Here is a 17,760-nt window from a genome sequence, read left to right on the forward strand (position 1 = left end):
GGGTGTTAGCAGCTTAGTGCCAGGAATAGGGAGAAGACAAAATATATACTACTTATTATAAATCACAACAGCACAGGCTGCCATAACAAAATAGCACAGATGAGATGACTTAAATAACAGAAGTTTATTTTCACACAGTGGAGAAATGGAGGCTAAAAGACCAAAATTGAGGGGTCAACAGGCTTGGTTTCCCCTTGGACCTCTCTCCTTGGTTTGCCCATAGTGTCCTTTTTGCTGATGGGCATTTCCTCTGTGCCCAAGCATCTCTGGTAGGTACTTCTCTGTAGGTCCTAATCTACTCTTCTTATGAGGGTGCTAGTCAAATTTGAGTCAGGGTCCATCCTAAAGGCATTCTTTTCACTTAATTACCCTTTTTAAAAGCCCTGGCTCCAAACATAGTTATATTCTGAAGTACTTGGTTGTGGAAAAACAAGACAACAGGCCAAAAATGGGGTCATTTACACTAAGTCCCAGGTCATCAAACGAACATTTAGTTTCACCTCTCTCGGGAAAGGAATCTTAAACCAGTCAATTAGGAATCACTTCATCAGTACCAGTTAGGTAATTTGCAGATAGACTCCTGTGATATCTTCTCAGGGTGTCCAGCCTTTTGGTGTCTTTGGGCCACACTGGAAGAAGAAGAGTTGTCTTGGGCCACACATTAAATACACAAAAAATGAAAGTTGATGAGCGAAAAAAAGTTTTTTTAAAAAAAAATTATTTATCTTTAGAGGGGAAGGGAAGGAGAGAGGAAGAGAAACATCAATGTATGGTTGCTTCTTGTGCATCCCCTGCTGGGAACTGGCCCCTGCCGGGAACTGGCCTGCAACCCAGGCATGTGCCCTGACTGGGAATCGAACCATGATCGTCTGGTTCGCAGGCCCGCGCTCAATCCACTAAACTACACCAGCCAGGGCTGTGGGGAAAAAAAAAAGGTTTTAAGTAAATTTACGATTTTGTGTTGGGCTGCAGTTTGGACACCACTGCAAGAAAGTGGCCTTCCAATAACCAACCATCTTTTTTGCCTAGAATAGTTTCCTTGTTCTGCCTCCCTTCTGCCTACGAATAGTCTTTCATTCTGCACAGCTTTTCAGAGCTTCTTTCTAGTTACTTGATTGGATACTTCCTGATTCAAATCCATTTGTGCCTCAGTTTATCTCCTAACAGGACTTAGGGTTTCAACAATGAATTGGTGGGGATGAGAGGGGTGGGAGTGAGGGGGTGGGGGGGGGCGGGGAAGAACACAATTCCATCCCTAACAGCAACTTTAAGGATTTTATTTTATTTTATTTTGCCATTTGAAACGAGTTAGTTTAATTCCAGCTGGTACAGGATTCTGGGTGGAACAAAGACTGAAGAACACACTTTGACGGGATTCTGGGTTGGGTTTACTCTGACCTCACAGCTAAGGCTGAAATCGCAGTGAGATGAACTAATGAGACAGCCACTGCGTGATGATAATGATAACAAAAGTTTATTATTAAAGGTACAACAGGCTCCAGGACAGCACTTCATTCCAGCTATAGGTGGCAAGTGATGTTATGACAGGGAATCCAGATGTTAAAACAGGAGTGGAAGGAAGGACCAGCATTGCCTCAGGCACAAGAACAGCTCACTTGTTGCCAGATTGCTTAATTTCACCTGTAGCCAGGGGGCCCTTGGCCTGTGCTTTTAGCTTTCCAAATTTCTTCTGCTCCTTTTTTTGTTTCTGCTTGAATGCCCTATCTCATCCATCTCCTTGGCTTGCTTCTTGGGCTGCATCAGGGGCTTCTTCTTGTCGCCTTCATGGCGGAACATGGTGCTTGCCGCCCCTTCCCCAGACCCTACCACCGGAAGCTCCCACTTTAAGGATTTTAGAGTTTCTTTTAGAGCAGTAAAAGGCCGCTGCAGGGGTTGAAGCAGGGGCTATGTGGAAGGAGATGTAGCAGATGCTTCTAGATATCAATTCTTTACTAACAAAACCTTGTTTTTTTGTTCGAGGCATTGATGTGTTCAGCCAAAAATGCAAATTGACTGGTTCCCTTGGCACAAGGGGTGGTCATGTGACAATATAAGTGGCTGTTGAGGTGTAATTTGGAAGTCTACTGAGTGGACTTCTAATAGTCTCAGGGAAAACTATTGTTTAGCTGATAAAAATATATGTTACTTTGCCTTACATTCTTTCTTCTTTTTCTTATCTGAGAGAAGGATATAATACCTGGAGATACAGCAGCCACCTTGCAACCATGAGGAAGAAGGTTTCATATCAAGGATATAGAATGGGCAGACAGAAGGAGCTTGGTTTTCAGATGACACCCTTGAACAGCTATACAAATGCTGATCAGCCTGCGCCGAGACTTTGTGTTGCATGAGAATATTAAATCCCTACTTGTTTAAACTACTGAGGTAGGGATTCCTGTTACAGCTGAACACATTCCTGATCAATACAGAGCACTGGAGCAGAAGGGGGAACACTAATTGGAAAGCCTTTGTCAGAGTCCAGATCATAGATGACAAGTACCTGTGTTAGAATGACAGTAAAGGACTGCGAGGAAGGACACAAGAAACATTACTTGAGCAGCCCCCATATGGATACCAAGAATATCCCATCACTTATTCAGGGCCATTGAACCCATCTGCATATGAGGTATTGGAGAGACTGAAGGCTGGGGAGGTTTGGGAGGTTTCCTGGAGTATGTGGATTTGTACAAGTCAGTGAATGAGAGATAGAAAACATTATTTCTAGATCAGATTTCACTCTTCCAGTCTTGTTTTCTCTGTATTTGCTGCTTCCATTTATTATCACGAGACATTCCTGTCTCCTGGGCCTCTGAGAGTATTCCTATCCTGTGGGCTGGAAATCTCAGGCTTCACATTCTTGGCTCATGTGGGAAGACCTGGCAAGCAGGACACTTACTTCTTGCCACCTTGGCTCGAGGGAGGACCCAGCTGCTCCTGGGAAACGCATCCTAAGAAATTGCTTTTCCAATCAATAAAACAAGGCAGCTTTAATTTGGCAATCTGGAGCAGGCTCCAAGATACACTGATAAGTGAGAAAAAGAAAAGCGCAGGCACTGTGTGTGATATACTACCATTAGGGGGGAAAGGAAAGAACACTTACCAGACTGGAACCGGTTTTCTGTTTGAAGCGACCTGGGTGGCTGCGAGATAAGAATGGGAGAGGCTTAGTTTTCATGTGCACCCTTTTTGTGTTTGGAATTTTTTACCAGAACATGTTATAACCTATTCAAATAAGTTATTGTTCCCAATGGAAGCAATTTAATCAGCCTTATATGTGATGTTATGAAACATGTATAATAACATAGCTTATATTGTGGGTAGGAGGGGTGGGTGGAGGTGGAAGAGGGTGTGGAGGGATAAATGGTAATAAAAATACAAAAAAGAGTCTAATATATTTTGATCAGTAAAAAAAGAAACATAGTTTATAATATCATTTCAAATGAACCATTATGTGCATTTATAAAACAAAAGTATCAATGAGCAAAACCCCAATGTACACAGAAGGACACTGGAAGAATATATACCATAGATTACTGTGATTTCTGAAACTCTAGGTAGTCTCTCCTTTTTTGTTTTTAAATTTTCTTTAATTATATCTTTCTTTTAAAAAATATTTTATTTATTTATTTTTTAGAGAGCGGGGAAGGGAAGGAGAAAGAGAGGGAGAGAAACATCAATGCGTGGTTGCCTCTCATGTGTTCCCCCCTGGGGACCAGGCCCCCAACCCAGGCACGTGCCCTAACTGGTAATCGAACTGGCAACTCTTTGGTTTGCAGGCCTGTGCTCAATCCCCTAAGCGACATCAGCCAGGGCTCTTTTATTATATCTTTCATTTCATAATGGTGAAAACATGAATCTTATAACAAAAAAATGAATTGTTTTCCTTCCGAGATTGTAGCAACTGAGCCTTTGAGGAGAGAACTAATGTGTCCACATGATGTTGACTCCCCTGGACTTAAAGGGTTAGATTTGAAGTAGAGATGAGGCTGAGAGGCAGTGAACAGAGCCAAACAAAGACAAAGGCAGGAATTTCAACTGCCTTCCACCTGAGGGGTTTTCTTAACCTTCACCACGGATGTTCGCCTGGTGTGGAAGAGTCATGTGTTCTTGGGTGAATATACCTGCTCCTTAAAGCTTTCTCTGTCTATTATGCTCCCACTTCCTGGGTCACCAACTCTTCACTTCTTGGGTCACCTGCTCTTCTGAGCTCTTTCTGGTTTGTAGAAACTCACAAATTTCACACTTAACTCCTGTACTGCCTGGTAGCATCCATTTGATTCTCCATCTGTGGGTGCATCTCCATCACAGGTTTGTTGCTAACAATGCTAAAAGTCCCTACCTCCTGCTCTGTGGAGTTGTATGGTCAGCTGTTTCCTGGGTGTCTTCCTGGAGAGCACCAGGTGCATTAAACAGGTTTGAAATGAAGGTGTAAATCCCCGACCAAGCCGGCTGCCTATGTTGTATTCCTCATCTCTGTGAATAGCACTGCCACTCATGCAGTTGCCCAGCCAGGAATTTCTGAGTTCACCCTGACAGTCTCCTCTCCGTCTTTTCTGCCAGTTGTTCCCTTCTCTCTACACCCTTGCCTGCCATTGTTTATCCTTAATCTCTCAGCTCTTAGTCCAATCTATCATTTTTTAATTAATTTTTAAAATTTTAATTGTTCAAGTACAGTTTTCTGCCCTTTACCCCCAACTCAGCCCACTCCCCAGCTCTCCCCACCTCCCTCCTGTCTCCACTCCACCATGTTATTGTCCGTGTGTTTTTTTGTACTAGATCCTTCAAACCCTTCCCCCTTCCCCTGAAATTCCCTCCTCCTCCTCTCTGGTCACTCTCAGCCTGTTCTCAATTTCAGTGTCTTTGGTTATATTTTCCTTGTTTGTTTGTTTTGTTGATTAGATTCCTGTTAAAGGTGAGATCATATGGTATTTGTCTTTCAATACCTGGCTTACTTTGCTTAGCATAATGCTTTTCAGTTCCTTCCATGCTGTCACAAAAGGTAGGAGTTCCTTCTTTCTTTCTGCTGTATAGAATTCCATTGTGTAAATGTACCATAGTTTTTGGATCCATTAATTTACTGATGGGCACCTAGGTTGCTTCCAGCACTTGAATATTGTAAATTGTGCTGCTATGAACATTGGAGTGCATAGGTTGGTGTTTCAGGGTTCTTAGGATATAATCCTAGAAGTGGAATTGCTGGGTCAAAAGGCAGATCCATTTTTAGTTTTCTCAGAAAATTCCATACTGTTTCCCATGGTGGTTGTACCAGTCCACAATCCCACCAACAGTGCACTAAGGTTCCCTTTCTCCACAACCTCTCCAACACTTGTTTATTGCTTTGTTTATGATGGCCATTCTGACTGGTGTAAAGTGGTATCTCATTGTGGTTTTAATTTGCATCTCTCTGATAGCTAGCAATACTGAGCATCTTTTCATGAGTCCTTGGATCCTCTATATGTCCTCCTTGGAGAAGTGTCTGTTCAAGTCCTTTGCCCATCTTTTAACTGGGTTGCTTATCTTCTTAGAGTGGAGTTGTGTGAGTTCTTTATATATTTTGGAGATTAAACCCTTGTCTGAGGTATCAATGGCAAATATGTTTTCCCATACGGTTGGTTCTCTTTTTATTTTGATACTGTTTTCTTTAGCCATGAGAAAGCTTTTAATTTTGATGAGGTCCCATTTGTTTATTCTTTTCTTCACATCCCTTGCTCTAGGGGATCCAGTCTATCATTTTAAAATGAAAATCTCACTAAGCAGCTCTCCTACTTAAAAGACTCCCAGAACTCCATGACCTGATAAAATCCAAATGCCTAGTGTGGTAGAAAATGTTCTTCATAGTACATTCCCAGCCTGCCTCTCTGGCCACATCCCCTCCCATTGCCTAAATTATATAAACCTTCAGTTTCTTAACGTTCCTTGAACAAAATATGTTCTTTACAATTCAGTACTTTAGTACATACTGTTTCTAATACTTAGCTATCTCCTACTCTCATTGCAGAATTACCTGAATTATCGCCTCCTCCCTGAAGCCTTCCCAACTTCCCCAGAAGGTAGCTGCAGTTCCTTCTTCTGTGTGCTTGGTACCAGGCTTTAATCCCTAATCCTTGCCACTACATAAGAACAGGGAGTGTATATTAATTCTTCTTTATTTTCCCAGAGCCCTCCTTACACAATATCCACCACATAGTAGGTGCTCAGAATGTTGAATGCATTAATGAAAGGTTTGCATTTCTCCTGTACTCCTAGTATGTTACAGTGGCCCTGAAATGTAGTCAAATTACTGGGTGACAAAGAGCTGTGGACCAGAAGAGTTTTAGTAAAGAAAACTTTCCTTTTACCTGTTTCTCTGGTTCTTTCCTCCAGCCCTTTCTCACTTATCTCTCAATCAGCAGACCTGGGCTATGTGGGTGGCATTATGCATAATAAAACAACTAAGCCTTTGATTTGATTCTATTCTTAATTTTCATCCTACTCAACTCTATTCTTTCCAAAGGTTTAATAAGTAAGCATGAATTCTCCCTTGGCATCAGGCTGCAAGTGGAGCAAGAGGATTCTATTGTAGCTAAGAATCATCTGAGCAAACAGAGGAAAGGAGACCATCAAAACTGTGCTGGCAGGAAAAGGGCTTCCAGGCCCATGGACGAGAGCTGCCCACCCCATCCTCTGGCTTTGATCTCCACGGCTCCATTAGAACAACACATTATCTTTAACCAGCTCTTTGTTTCTATGCCAGGAATATAGACCAAGGGTTTGTAGCATTACACAAAAAAGAATGACAACAACAAATTGTTGTTGGAGCCAGACATGATACAACATTAGGAGATGGGTTCTTTCAGACACACTCAAAAAGAGTCAGGAGGAGGCTTTCGCTAGAAATAAATATTAAAGGGTCTTATGGTCCTGCATTCTTAGCCTGTCCATTGGTCCAAGATGCTAATCTTCAGATGTCTGGTGGTCAAAACAATGGAACAATTTCTTCCTGAGGTCATTCAGATGGTCATCTGAGGATCTGATGTATATCCAGGCATTGACTTGGACTGGAAAGTTCAGAAGTTTAAGTTCTCAGGCTAGTTAGGGCAAGAATAGAATCATTTCCTCATGCCTCATCCTACTTAATTGTAATCATTTAGCAGCTTGACCGTAGTGACTCCATTTTATTTCTTCACTTTATTCCTTGAAACAAGAAGCAGGAGCAGCTGTGGCTGTGATCTAGAAACGAGAGGAGGTAATCTCAGACTGCAGTTGACCTCCATTTCTCGGGGAGCTTCCCGAGCTTCCCGGGGAGCCACAGCCCCTGCTGACCAGAGGAGGCCCAGGCCCAGGACCTACTGAGGGCAACTGCTGTCACCACACATCCAGAGGGAGGTTGTCACTTGGGTAGTGTGGGGACAGCGAAGACACCAAGTCTGCTGAGTATTCTCAGACGGTATCCTCTTCTCTGGGAGAATGGTAGTACCATTCACAGAATAGGGAAATCAGGGGTAAGGGGTCTTTCATTTACTGGCTGGGAAACCTTGAAGCCATTTTTACCTCCCTCGTGCACTTTCCCTTCCCTCACCAGCCTGTCATGTAATAAGTTGCCAAGCTGGGTCAGTCCTCAGTCAGGGTGTATGCGAGAGGCACCCAGTCTATGTTTCTCTCACATGCCAATGTTTCTCTCCCTCTTTCTTTCTCCCTTCCCCTCTCTCTCAAAAAAAAACTTCTTTTAATTTATTCTTTTAATACTGAATTATCTTTTAATAATTTATTTTGAGGGAGAGGGAAAGGGAGGGAGAAAGAGGGGAGAAACATCAACGTGTGGTTGCCTCTCACATGCCCTCAACTGGGGCATGTGCCCTGATTGGGAATTGAACCAGTGATCCTTTGGTTTGCAGGCCAGCACTCAATCTACTGAGTCATACCAGCCAGGGCATAAATAAAATCTTTAAAAACAAACAAACAAACAAACAAACTCCACACCAGAACCTGCCACTCCACTCCTCTGAGGGGTCTCCACTGGACGCAGAATAAAAGCCAACTGCGTCCTCTAACTTGAGGCCCTTCTTTGTCTGGCTCTAGCTCCATTTCAGATCTCATCTTACATGTTCTCCCCGTCTGTTCTCCTAGCTGAGGGAGCAGCCCAGAACTTTTTGCTTTAGGAGCTCTGCATGTGCTGTTCTCTCTCGTCCTCAGGGCTGAGTTGAAGTGTCCCCTTCTCTGACTACCACCCAGCAGTGTCCCTCTCTGTCATTTGCTTTGGTTGTTGAATGATCTTTAATTGAAACATTTCCCTTTGTAGTTTTTTTTTAAGGTTATACTTATTTATTTTTAGAGAGAGGGGAATGGAGGGAGAGAGACACATCGATCGATTGCCTCCTCCCCGTCCCCACCTTGGGACCTGGCCTGCGACCCAGGCATGTGCCCTGACCAGGAATTTTGGTCTGGATTCTGATGCTCCGTCCACTGAGCCACACCAGTGAGGGCTCCTTTGTAGTTCTTAATTAGCTGAGCATTACACTACGTGTTACTACGTATTCATTTCTACACCAACACCAACTACTGTGCTAGGTGCTGGGGAGTAATAGATAACTTATAGACTCTCCCTTTAGTGAGTTTAGTGAGGGAGACAAACAAGTAAAAAAAAAAAAAAGATAGCATTGTGAATCAACAGGCTGGGCATCAACTCTGCAACCCACAGACTGGGCAGTCCCCAGGATCTCTTTAATGGTTCCAGAGAGTTCTCTAGCTAAAGATTAGTGCCACATCTGTTGGGCAAAGTTGAAAATCCCATAAAAAATGGTATTTCCACTATGCTTAATTTTTTTTTTTGGCTTCCTTTTGTCTCTCGGCGGTACTTTGAGGGCTGTGGTGATCAGCGCAGAGGCAGAAGGTAGAACTGGCAGAAGGTAGAACAGAGGCAGAGAACAGGTCCTGATTGAGGACCTGTTTGTTCTGAATGATCAGTTTCACTGTAACCCTCAGACTCTACCAATCACTGGCTGTTTTGGTGATGTCATCGCCAGCGCTTTCTGGAGACAGACTCAGAGGACCCCTCTTGGGACTCAGGGTAGATGTGGCACCGACTTCGCCATCAGGATACTTCAGGTATATGACTTCGGTCTTGTTGGGGTTGAACTTAGGTGGTTTGGTGGAGGCGGCCAGTGTCAGTAGAACCCAGGTTCTGGACGACAGAAGAAAGTCACACTTAGGCCTCCTCTGAGCTGAAAGCTAAAAACTTGTCTGTCTTTTTTTAAACCACTGTATCTCCCCAAATGCCTGACAAATAAATGTTCAGTAAGTAGTTGTTGACTGAGAGCACAAAGGAACAAGGCCATTGCCGCTTTAGGTGGGAAAGGTGGGTTTGGTTTTTTTGGAGTCTTATCTATCCTTGGGGCTGTTTTCAAGGTGATGCTTTGAAAGGTTTTAACATTTTTAGTTGATCTGTAAGGTATTTTTTAAAAAATAGAAAAAGACCCATTTTGGTTTGTGAGACTAGTAGATAATTAAAAAAAAATATTTGTAGCAATTTCTGGACGCCATCCATTTCCTGATTCTGCCTGCTGTCCTCCCCATAGCACTAAATGCACATCAGTATTAGCTTATGTTTTCCACTGCTGTTTTCTGGATTTCTTTTTTTTAAATTTTTACTTATTGATTTGAGAAAGAAAGAGAGAGAGAGAGAGAGAAACATTGATTTGTGGTTCCACTTACTTATGCATTCATCTGCTGATTCTTGTGTGTGTCCTGATCAGGGATCAAACCCCCAACCTTGGTGTATCAGGACGATGCTCTAGCCCACTAAGCCTCCTGGCCAAGGCCATGTTGCCTAGATTTCTTGACATATTGCCTTCCTGATTCTGATTTAACAAGGAAAACCTAGTTGGAATAAAAACTAGGTTAGAATAAAAGCCTAGCTTTTTATTCCAATTAAAATTATTCTATAACAGTAATAAGAAAAGTGACAAAATTTGTTTCATATCATTTGCTAAACTCTTCACAAAGAGGTGGTCAGTTTCAAAAAGGGGCCAGAGCATAGCTGACTCACAGTGTCCCCTCATCCAGAGATTGCTAGCAGCCAATGGCAAGGGTCCCAGCCAAGAGAAAAAGGCAGCTTGTTTACTGAGAAGCCAAGGTCTTGCCCCCTAAGCATCGTTAGGAGGTGCTCTACAGGGGAGAAAGAAGTGAGTAGGGACCAGAAATCTTTTCCAAGGGAAAAAAAGAGTTAAGGAGAAAAGTAAATGTTTGACAATCCTATCAAAATAAAAAATGGCATGGACCAAGGCTATAAGGCTTATATATTTACTCACTCCTTCATTTTCATTTATGCATCTATTTAACAAACATTGGGTGCTTTGAGCAAGGCACCAAACTAAGTCCCAGATGACAGACTAGAGAATGAATGAGTATTGGGTCTTGGATGTAAATAGCTCACATTTCATGGCCAAATGATATGTACGGTGTTTATGAAAGTGGCTTGTGAGTGGCAAACACTGCAATGTGTTGGTTATTTTTCCAACGGTTGAGACAGTGGTTGGCATGGACACAGGTGTTCAAAAACGGCTGTTGAATGAATGAATAAAGAGCAGGATCAAAACAACAAGCCCAAATATGTGAGTACTGGAGATAGTAGAGGCTGAAAACTGTAAAGGAGGTCTGTGTGATTCAGGCAAACAGCAGGCAGGGCTCCTTGATTATTTCAGCAGTTGGGAACTCAAGGTTCTAAATATCGCTCTTCTTGTAACCATGTGACTTGGGTGCCTTAATCTCTCTGGGATTGAGTAATGGAGTGCTACCCTCCTATGAGACTACCCCACCTGTGAATTGGGCTCCATCCTGAAATTTGTTAAAGTAGCTGGAGTTAGAATAATACACTACTGCTTCTCAATTGTAAATCCCTTCAAATCCCATGGAAGGAAACACATAAAACTGTTCATAAACATCTCCCTTTTTTGTGTGTAGGAATGTGTTCACCTCAAATCGGAACTGCTGGTTAAATTTAAACATTACACTGCTGCTTATATGAGCTTGTTTTTCTCCCATTGATCTTGAAGAAGCTGCAATAAGAATTTAGTATCTAGTTTGTAAATTAATTAGCTTGTCAAGTTTTGAGACTTACTTGTTTTGAAAGATTTAAAATAATGTGCCAAATTAGCTCCCTCAATTTCTTATATCATAAAATGATCATTAGTGGATATAAACATAACAAAGAAAATGTTTTCAAAGGCTGTTGGACCATCAAAGCCCATATCACTCTTAATTTGCGCCCAGCCAGGGGAGAAATGGGACCAGAAACTCCAGGGCAGAGAAGTCTGACAATTCCCCAAGTTCCAGAATGAGGTGCAGAGAAGTCAAAATTTACCCCTATAATCTCATTAAAGCTTTATGACTGTAATTATTGCTTCAAAGCTATCAGGTGGTATAGACATGCATAACTATTGTGGAAATTGAGTGGTATGTCTACGTTTTTTGACAGAGAGATTACTTTGAGGGTAAATTCATCATAAGTAGTAAGGATCTATTTTCTATTAAAACATTTGCATATATCTCATTATATGGAAAATAAATATTCATTATTAAAAAGTTTAGAAATGTAGAGACATGAAAAAGAAAAGAAATCACTCAAAAGCCCACCCTGTAGGGAAAAAAACCACACATACTTTTTAAAATTAAAAAATGGTATTATCCTGGCTGGCGTAGTTCAGTGGATTGAGCGCAGGCTGTGAACCAAAGGGTCGCCAGTTCGATTCCCAGTCAGGGCACATGCCTGGGTTGTGGACCAGGTCCCCAGTAGGGGGCGCGGGAGAGGCAACTGAGGCAACCACACATTGATCTTTCCCTCCTTCTCTTCCCCCCTCTCTAAAAATGAATAAATAAAATCTTTTTTTATATTTTATTTATTTATCTTTAGAGGGGAAGGGAAAGAGAAAGGGAGAGAAATATCAATGTATGGTTGCCTCTGCCGAGGACACACAATGTATCATGTGTCCCCTGCCGGGAACTGGCCTGCAACCCAGGCATGTGCCCTGACTGGGAATCGAACTGCGATCCTCTGGTTCGCAGGCCCGTGCTCAATCCACTGAGCTACGCCAGCCAGGGCTAAAATCTTTAAAAAAGTTAAAAAATAGGATTATACTATTTGTAACAGGAAAAATACTCAGAACCTAAGATCAAAATACCTGTTTTCATATTTCTGTACTAGAGGAAGCAGCACCAAGAAAGCAGTAGAGGTGAAGGCTGACACTTGTTTTATAAATATAAATACAAAGGAAATGAAAACTGAAAAAATACTATGATAATGAGGAAATTTTCATGTTGCTTTATATTTGTACGGTATTACTTGAGGTTAGAGAATTTCAGTTTCTTATTTCCTCTGCTTAGTCCTCATAAGTGTTTACTGAATTGTTTGCTGACTGTTAATATTCTAGTATTCCACTTAATTAAGTTTGTATGTAGTGTTTATTATGTTCAAGTACCAAGCTTACCAGGAATTGGCCTGGCACAGTGCTTTGTAACTAGTAAATAATCAATGAATTTTTGTTGAATAAGTTCATTCATGTACAGTATTTAAAACATAGTTTCAAATACTATTTGAGCGTACAAGCCTAGGATGTTGTATTCACATAGTTCATAGGTCTTAACAATCTTGAGAACATCCTTTTCTTAAGAGACTCGAATGACATGCACGAAGTGCAGCCATTATAAATGGCATGCTTCATCGAGTGACCCAGAGTTCATCTGGCTGCTAAAAGAAAAACTTGATTCATAGCAACAGTGAATAAACTGCCAACTTTTGGGAAAGATTATCACAAGGAAGAAAGATGCCAAGCGTGCTGCTTTAACGTTCTCTGTCAGAACACGATAGAGTTTATTTCAAAGGCAAGGAGAATTCCAGAGGAGACCAAATGACTTGCTCAAGGCCGTGTAGCTATCTAATGACAGCGACAGGACTAGCAGCCACGTCCCCTGTATCCTGATTTATTGCTTTTCTACCACCATGCTCTGTAATAGCATATGTGCTACACATAAATGTTGGGTCGGTGGCCTCAGTTTTGAATACTTCTACATTATATTTCATCTAGTGATGAAAAGCAAATGCTTACCACCCTTATTATAGACAGAATAATAGCTTATATCCTAATAATCCTCAGAACCTGTGAATATGTCACTTTAATAATGAAAGGTGATTAAACTGAGCATTCTGAGATAAAAGGATTATCCTGGATTACCTGAATGGGCCCCAAGTAATCACAAGGATCTTTCACTGGAGGAGTCAGGAACGTCAGAATCAGAAAAGGAGCCAAAGATTGGGGTGATATAGTCCACTCACCAATGCTGGCAGCCTGTGAAAGCTGGAAGAGGCAAAGAACAGATTTTCCCTTGAAGCCTCCAGAAGGAACCAGCCTTGGTAACAACTTGATTTTAGCCTAATAACTCATTTCAGATTTCTGACCCCCAAAATCTGTGCTGTTTTAAGCCACTAAATTTGTGGTAATTTGTTACAGCAGTAATAGGAAATTAATATACTCTTCATTTTAAAATAGTTCTAATCTATTATTTTTTATTAGACTGTTGATGATCTAGAGGGTGGATAGGTGGTAGAAGAAATCCTTTTTGTATCTGATTGGTATGGTTCATTGGATTGACTGCAGGCCTGAGAACCAAAGGGTCACTGGTTCAACTCCCAGTCAGGACACATGCCTGGTTTGCAGGCCAGATCCCCAGTAGGGGGCACTCAAGGGACAACCACACATTGATGTTTCGCTCTCTCTCTTTCTCCCACTCTTCTCCTCTCTCTAAAAATAAATAAATAAAAATCTTAAAAAAAAAGAAGTTCTTTTTGTTCTGTGAGTGGTCAAATATTTTACACTTTGTACTTCAAAAGCTATGCTTTGCGTCTATCATATTCTTTTTTTAATCTCTCCTTTTATTAAGCCCTCTGTTTACACATCCCATTCATATTTTTCATCCTATTCAAACAAACTGTTCTGTAAAGAGTCTATAAGCTTATTTACTTAGAGAACGTCAAAGCTGAAGCTTCTCTTTGTGCCTTTGATCATAGACCCACTGTATGTCTCATTCTTTCTCCCCACCCCAGTTCTTTTTTCTCTTTGTCTTTCCTTTTCACAAGATCCTCCTTTCCTTCTGCACTTTTTTCCTGTTCCTCTGCTCCATTTAATTTCAGTTAAATTGCTTAATCATCTACTTTCTTCTCTTTTCCTTTGGTGCTCTCTCTGACCCTGTCATATTCTTGAGTTTCTGATCTTGCCCACAATAGTCTGGACACTTTCTCTACTTCATCCACGCTTCCAGAATTTCTCACCCAGTGGCTGAAAACTGATCAGAAAAAGTCAAGAGTTCCTCAATTTGAAGGGTTTTCAAAAATCATCTATCTAGTCCAACCATCCACCCATTCATGTTTGAATCATACTCTTCCCCTAATATATTTGACAAATAACTTCCTTCCACAAGTTTGTTTTTGTTGTTGTTGTTGTTGTTTTCTTTTGTTTTCAAGCCTGTGTGTTAGGCATATGCTCAGGCTTTGCTGGAGCGTACCCAGGATAGAGAGCTAATTCATCAGAATTCTAAACTGATTGCTTTAAAATTCCACCCATGGGGGAGGTTGAAACTGCAGTTAGATTGTTTGTTAAGTTTTGGTTTGGTGACTTGGCTTAGCAAAAGTGACTCCATTTTGGGTCTTTTGTTTCTTTTTTACAATATTATTGTTATTATTATAGTTCTTTATATGTGTATTAGTTTACTAGGGCTGCTATAACAAAATATCACAGACTGGGTGGTTCAAACAACAGCAATTTGTTTTCTCACAGTTCTGGAAGCTAGAAATCTAATATCAAGGTGTAAGCAGGTTTGATTTCTTCTGAGGCCTCTCTACTCAGTTTTCAGATGGCCAGCTTCTCTCTCTGTCCTCTTGTGGCATTTCTCAGGTGCCTCTCTCTCTCTTCGTCTATTGTCATCTCTTCTTCTTGTAAGGACACCAGTCAGATTGGATTAGGGCCCACTCCAATGGTCTTCTTCTAACTTAATTACCTTTTTATAGGCCCTGTCTTCAAATACCATCACAATAAAAGTAAGTTAGATGTGAAAAAAGAAGAAATTAAAAAAAAATTTTCATAAAACAAAAGAATCCAGTGAGGTAATTCTTAAAATATTGGAGGTGTGAATGATTATAGGCATGTTTGAACATCTGATAAAACTTTTTCTCTTCAGAAAATTCCTGAGACTCACAACGAAGGGGCCATCACTGACCACTGCCCTGAAATGCCTCTGGTAACTCCTGGTTAAGAAATCTTATCTTAATGGAACATGCATTGACAGTGGGCTAATGTGTGATTTTAAAAAATGGACTCGAGATACATGGTAGTCGAGTACTCCGTGCATGCAAGACAGCACCTCAGGTAGGTGGCGGCTTCTTAACCACGCTCTGAGAGAATACAAGAAGCATACATTCCTTTTCCTGTCTCCCAAGAGGTCTGGAATATAAAATACGGAACTAAGTACTGCTAGAGACCGAAGTGGAAAACCTAAGCATTACGTTCTTTTGGTCAAAGGAGGATAAACCAGAGGGGGCTACCTGTTATGGAGGAGATTTTATAAACTTGTTTATTTGCAAGGATTAAGTACTCCAGTGGTTTAAAACTATGGTAGATGTTTAATATAGAAAAAAATTCACAGGTAATGTAAATTTTGGACCCAGCCGTTTACTTGTTGAACTAAAAAACGTGATAAAATTCTGGTTGAGATTTTTAGGAATAAATTTGACAGACATTTGAGGAGATTATAAATTTTCACTGTATTGGAATATGAAGTAGATTCTGAGATGCCCTATCATTCCATCTTACGTTTTTTAATGAAATAAAAACTAAAGTGAAATTATTGATAATTAAAAAAAGAGTCACATAATTTTTTTAGTGATACTATATCATATTTTATAGAGAAAATATGCTACAAAGTATTTACAAATAATGATACTCTCCTGTAAATAATAAAAAGTATTAAAAGTTAAAAGAGGTTATTTGAGTAATATGATAATGTTATTTTAATTTTGTTTTGTATAATATTTATAATTTGAGCATGTATTGCTCTTATAATTGGGAAATAAATTTATGTTGTTGAAAAAATATTGAAAATTTTCCACCAGAAAATATGGGACCAAAATTGATGTGTTCAATTTCATGGTTTGTGATTCTTCTTTACATTTTAAAAAATTCTACTTAGTTTGGTTTGACAATTATTTGTTGTACACCAACACTGTGCTCAGTGTTATGGTTGAAAGTGTTATGAGACATCATCTGACCTGTTCGAAAATTCTTACTCTAGTTAAGGAGACTGAAAACCACTTTGCTGAATGTGAAAACTGCTATAAATAAAATATGGAAGCCCAGAGGAAGAATCAATAAAAGCTTCATGGAGGTGACTTCCATTTTAGAGGTAAACCTTGAAGATAGAGTAGGATTTCACCATTCAAAGAAGGGGAAAGATGTCCCTTTTAAAAGCGAGGTCTGCACGGAGGCAGGCAGGCATGGAGGTGTTTATACCTGTTTTTGCAACGAGGAGCAGGCCATAAGCCTAGAGAATCATGTATAGGCAGGGATACAGAGAAGGATGAAATGGTGGAGGCAGAGTTTTTGGCATTGAAACTAGTTGGGAAGTCATTATGATGATCCATGAGAAGTGATAAGGAATCATTAAAGAACTAGCAGCTAGATGGAGAGTAGGGGGGCCAGTCAGAAGACCACCTGGAGCTAGAGTTGGCACTATTGTATTTGCGGGAAGTAGCAAAGAGATACTGGGTTGGACAAAAAGTTCATTTGTTTTTTTTCCGTAAGATGGCTTTAGTAGTGCTTAGTTGCCTTTAACTTCATTTGAAACAATTCTGTTAACCAAAATTGGTGAATTTTTGTGTAGCCATTTTAATATTGGAGATAGAAGAAAATTCACAACATTTTTGGCATATTATGCTTTATTATTTCAAGAAAGATAAAAACACACCTGAAATGCAAAAAGAAATGTGTATAGTATATGGAAAAGGTGTTGTGATTGATCAAACATGTCAAAAGTAGTTTGTGAAGTTACATGCTGGAGATTTCTCGCTGAACAGTGCTTCATGGTGTGGTAGACCAGTTGAAGTTGATAGCAATCAAATTGAGACATTAACTGAGAATAATCAATGTTATACCACGTGAGAGATAGCTGACATACTCAAAATATCCAAATCAATAAAGTTATTGGTGATCGCTTCTCGGCCTTTTGGCTAAGATCAAGTGTAATAAAGTTATTGGTGAAAATGAAAAATGTGCCTTTTATTTTATGGAAAAAATCATAAGGACTTTTTAGCTAAAGCCATACAACGAGATACCATCTCATACCTGTCAGGATGGCTAGTATCAAAACATCAACAAATAACAAGTGTGGTAAGGATGTGGAGAAAAGAGAACCCTTTTGCACTGTTGGTGGGACTTTAAATTGGTACATCTGCTATGGAAAACAGTATGGAGTCCTCAAAAAAATAAAAATGGAACTACCATATGATCTAGCAATTCACTTCTGGGTATTTATCTGAAAAAAATGAAAACAGTAATTTGAGAAGATATGCATCCTCCACTTTGTTTATTGCAATGTTATTTATATTAGCCAAGATATAGAATCAACCTAGGTGTCCATCAATAGATGAATGGATAAAGAACATGTGGCACATTATACAATGGACTATTACTCAGCCATAAAAAATGAAATATTGCCATTTGTGACAACATGAACACACCT

General features: G+C 40.3%; 2 pseudogenes; one reads left to right on the forward strand and one right to left on the reverse strand.

The window, feature by feature from the left end:
- Positions 1-1,612: 1,612 nt before the first annotated feature.
- On the reverse strand, positions 1,613-1,827 carry LOC119000074 (translation machinery-associated protein 7-like; annotated as a pseudogene).
- A 15,401-nt stretch (positions 1,828-17,228) lies between these two features.
- Positions 17,229-17,390, forward strand: LOC119000366 (uncharacterized; annotated as a pseudogene).
- The last annotated feature ends 370 nt before the right edge of the window (positions 17,391-17,760 follow it).

Source organism: Sturnira hondurensis, unplaced genomic scaffold (genome assembly GCF_014824575.4).
Source record: "Sturnira hondurensis isolate 20B ecotype Veracruz unplaced genomic scaffold, ASM1482457v3 Scaffold0015596, whole genome shotgun sequence".
NCBI lineage: Eukaryota > Metazoa > Chordata > Mammalia > Chiroptera > Phyllostomidae > Sturnira > Sturnira hondurensis.